Here is a 4978-nt window from a genome sequence, read left to right on the forward strand (position 1 = left end):
TGAAAAGCAAACAACAGGAGAATAGAATTGCAGCCAATAACACACCCTCCCTTCCCTTACAAAAAAAGGCAATTCCAGATAACTATGCTTTCTTTCTAGTGGAAGATCCCCGAGTATGAATCTTAGTTGGTCATACAATTCGAAAAATTGACTTAGCAATGTGAGTCCCACCTTAGAATTTAAAGTAAATATGCCAGAATGTATAGCAAACATTCATACAGAACACTAGAAGAAGATAACAATAGGAGTCAACTGAAGAAGTGATCAAGTAATTGTCCATTTGAATGAATTTTGAAACCAGACAGAACTACAATACCACTGTGCAGCTTTCTCATTCGGATTTTTTTTTTTTTCCAATCAAAAGAAAGGAAAACTGAAGTGTCAAGCTCCGCAATGTCAGATTTTGAAGAATCATCCCAAGGTTCAGTAGCTGCACCATCTTGCCCACTGGCGTCTGGTAAAGCTGTTGAAATACTGCTGCTACCAACAATGTCATCAACTTCTGACTCAGTATCACTATCAATCTCACGTAGTCTCTTGATCCACCATCACCATCAGATGCCTGCAGCAATCCACTGTCCAAGGAGCTCGACATAGACTTAACACTCTAAGCACTTACTGCAGCCAGGAGACCTAACTGGGAGCACAACGAAGAAAAATCCAGATCATGTATTGTAGCACAAGAGACTACATCTAGAGAAACTAGAAAAGTGGAGCCATCTTTGCATGCAACTGAGACATATAAGGACACCTATAATATTCACCTTCAGAAAGTAAGATGTCAGCAATTTCATATTAACTGATTATGTACGATAATCTTCAAATATCAGCATCTATTTCTATCATTTGGAATAATGAGGTCATCATATTTTGTTTGGCCTGGGTGATCATTATAGTTTATAGGGGCTCTTAGATATGGGTCCAATTTCAAGAATACAATTTGATATCAGGACAGTAATTGTTACCTATTAATCCCAGTCCTAAACCCCAATCGTGCAGCCACCTAAGCAAATAGTGTGGCCCCAAATTTTAATTTATTTACGACTACTGCCATTATATACAAATGGAAAGTAAAGGACGCTTAGCCAAATCTGATATCTCAGATCCTCAAATCGCAGAAAACCCAAAAGTCATGCTCTGTCTTAGCCAATTTTCATTGATTTTTTGTTTCCGTAATGGGAAGATTTGTGGGTTCCTTCTACTGCCATTATCATAAACTGTTTCGTCAATTGAAATATCTGTATCCCAGGTAAATTCTCTCATTCATGATATGTTCATCCTTTTTGGTTATGGTTTGTTCCTGATGCTTTCTGATAGTCTGTTTGTTGTTGCTTTTCTCAATCATTGGTTAATGGTATTGCTGCAAATTTGTTCTGGCTTATGAATCTGTAATAGAGAAATATCAGTACTACGTTTAATCATCAACTACAACCTGTTGTATAGGTAATTTCTGAAACTGTAACTATGCTATAGGTACGTTGTGGTAAAATCCTAAACATCATGTGTTTTGATTTGTGGCCGTCTGTTATAGTTGTAGAGTGTTGTAGAGTGTTGTTGAATGATTATTAACAACTTAAGATTGTGAACGTTGTAGAGTGTTGGCTGTTGCCTTTCAATTATGCTAAACTTTGCTGGTTCTCTCATGTCTATTCATTACATAAAGCAACTTTAGTACTCTTTTAATCGATTTCTGGAATACTTGCCAATCTTGGGCTGAAACAGGGATATATGACCCAATTAGAGTGCTATTTACATAAAGCAACTTCAGTACTCTTTTAATCGATTTGTGGTATAAAGCACCTTCAGTACTCTTTTTAATCGATTTCTGGTATAAAACAACTTTAGTATTCTTTATTCCTTAAACTTCCGTCATATATGACCCAATTAGAGTGCTTTTTGTACCTTTCATCAAAAGCCTCATTGAATGCATTGAGCAGCGTGTTATTCATTTCCTGTTGCTCAAAAGGAAATGAAATTGAACCCTTCTGGGTTATGAATATGTAACCAAGAATCTCCCATTGGACCCAAGCTGTAATAGAGAAATATCATGTGTATGAATCTGTAATTAAACCGTTCTGGCTTATGAATCTGCAATAGAGAAATTTCATGTCTATTCATTAGATAAAGCACTCATCCATAAGAGCATATAATGAAGTGTTTGAAACCTTTGGTTATAAAGGTTATGCATGTGCTCTAGTTTTTCAACCGAAATCTGTCAGTGGTAACAACTATCAGTTTGTGATTGGATATGGCACTTCACGTAGACCTACCCTACAGGTAACCCATTGAGTGTGTACCTATGGCATAGGTACTATACACAGTGGGTGTGATAGAAATTCGTTCAGGAAACAGGTTCAGTTATCGTCAAAGACTAATAGGTTCAATTACAAAACAAAAACAAAAAGAAATTGGTTCAGGAACCAGTAGTTACATATATAAATTCGTTCAAGAAGCAGGTTTCGTTCAAGAAGAGGTAGATATACAACATACCTGGAACACAGGCACTGCAATTGATGGAGAAGCAAGGTGAGAATCCCCAAACAACGGCAACTTCCACCGGTTGCAATTGAAGAAGACGAAAGGTAAATTCAACTCTAAAATGAAACCCAAAACCCTCGGCAATTAAGAAGCATGAAATCTACAGAAATCGGCTTGACAGGACCATAATTGATTGTGGAAGATTTGATTTCTGCGATTCTTTCTATTCTTGGTGTCTGATGATTTTTAACGCAATTTCTGATATTCTGCTGTATTTTAGGTTACCCGATTTCTATCTTAGGGGCAAAATTGGAAGCACAACATAAATTAAAAAAATAAGAAAATAAAATATAAACCTTAGAAATTTAAAAAAGGTAAGTAATCCTACATGGCACAAAAGTCAGAGGACTTGAATTACTAACAACAAATGTGTGGATTGGACCCAAATTCTGTCATAAGAATTGGACTTATACTGAATTTTCTATAGTTTATAATCGTTATAAACTACCATTTTCTTATGGGATAAACTACCATTTGCAAACCAGTGATCTATAACCAATATCCAAACAGCAATTCATGCACAAGAACCAATTGATCATCATATAAATTCCCAGAGAAGAAAAGGCTTGTAACTCACAGGTTAAGTAGCTTAGATGGTGCAGGACGTAATACAGTTAATGCCTCCTTCCACTGCCACCGGCGTTCAGATAACGGAAGAAGATGCTGCAAAATTCACAACTGCCATTCCCACTCTTCAATGAAATGTTTAGCAATTGATGCTCTCCACTCCAATGCTTGTCTTCCACCCCTACTTACGCCATCACTTAGAGCATGATCTAGTTCAGTTATAAACTTATAGTTGAAGGAAGACAGTGATGTAATATATCAAGTACTTTCCCCGTGAAAGATACAACTAATGTGTTTCCCTCTTCACTTGTTAGATCTGTTTGCTCTGAAGCACATGTGTAATGTGATTCAGAATAGCTCCATGGTGAGGCACAATGAGCCTAATTGAGAGAAAGATCATCCATATTTAAAAGCGAACTTATGACATTCGCCATCATGATCTGCATCATTCCAGAAGCATTATAAAATAACTACAATGAAGAACAGGAAAAAAGATGCAGCAAACTAATAAAACTGATGATATATATCACAAACAAATTGAGAGCATTTACATTTCAAAATCACTATCTAGCATGTACTCGATCATCCATATATACAAGGGGAGAATGGAGATGATGTGGCTCATAGAATCAAAGCACGATAGGTAAAATGGAGAGTTTTGTTAAGCATATATATAGTGTGATCATCATATTTTGCTAGAATTGAAAGCTAAGTTTATAGAACATCTGTCAGACCAGCCATGCTATATGGGACTGAATGCTGGACAGTTAGAAAACAAACATATTCATAGTTCCTGTAGGTACATATTAGCCAAATGTTACAACCAGCACAGTGATATGCACACCTCTATCTCTGTTTCTCTAGCGACATATTAGCCATTATTAGACACAAATTGTTAAGAGATCATATTAAAATATTTGTTACCTTTTGAATCCTTCAAAATTGGAGATGTTTGCTGAATAATCTTTGCTATCCTTCAAAATTGAAGGGTCATTGCCTCAACCTTAAAAGCCTGGTTTTATAGTGAAAGGGATGTCAATGAACTCGAGGTCAATCCTTCTTCTAAAGCATTTTCAGCTAATGAAGTCACAGTCCTTTTACACTAATGAAGGCTCGATAAACGATATTTCATGTTGGTATTTTGAAGTCAGTTTGAAAAGTTAAATATAATTAAGAGATTCCCAACCCATTCGTTAGCAAATGCACCCTCTAATTTTTTAATTTGTTTTCTTTGGAATTGAGGTGGAGTTCACATAACAGAAACACAGATGCTGATACAAGAACAAATATAAAATCTTAAATGAATTAGATTTTTCACTTGAGGTGGTGTAATATTTCAATTTTTTTTTCCTGTTCTTTGGTGGGTTGGTTTTGGGTTCCCATGCAACTTGAGGACGAGACAAATCTTTCTTCTTCTTTTTATCTCTCGGCAAACAAGAGGGCATGATCAAATGTCAAAATCTATAACAGAAATGCAATATCCAAAGAATGAAAAGCAGTCCAACCAAGAAGAACCATCAATGGATGAATATTGAATGCATAAAGATTTATCAAGTTTCAAGCAAGAAGAACCAAACCAATCAATCTATTGCTTAACCAAACCAGAAATAAATAGTCAGAATTTGAGATTGGGGCCTAAAAACCGAACCTTGTTATTGGCAAGACCACATAAACTCCATGATAGGATAGCTTCATCATTTCCTTCCATTGAAGACAGACACCAAGTCAGAAAATTTTGTATTTTTTCCTTCTGCGCCATGCCGTCAATGCGAAGAGAGAAGAGAATGAGGTGGAGTTGGCAGAGGGAGGAATTGCCGTAGTTGTCGTTGGTGTGGTGAGGTGAACATGTCGTTTGAGAGAGAGCCTAGAGAGA

The 4978-nt window shown here is 36.3% G+C and overlaps 1 long non-coding RNA gene across 1 annotated transcript; it reads left to right on the forward strand.

Moving 5' to 3' along the window:
* Nucleotides 1–908: 908 nt before the first annotated feature.
* On the forward strand, nucleotides 909–1643 carry LOC148294501 (uncharacterized). Its single transcript, XR_015835839.1, has 2 exons — nucleotides 909–1249; nucleotides 1396–1643. It is a non-coding gene; the product is annotated as an uncharacterized LOC148294501 (long non-coding RNA).
* The last annotated feature ends 3335 nt before the right edge of the window (nucleotides 1644–4978 follow it).

Source organism: Prunus avium, chromosome 5 (assembly GCF_965620075.1).
Source record: "Prunus avium chromosome 5, drPruAviu1.hap1.1, whole genome shotgun sequence".
NCBI classification, from domain to species: Eukaryota; Viridiplantae; Streptophyta; class Magnoliopsida; order Rosales; family Rosaceae; genus Prunus; species Prunus avium.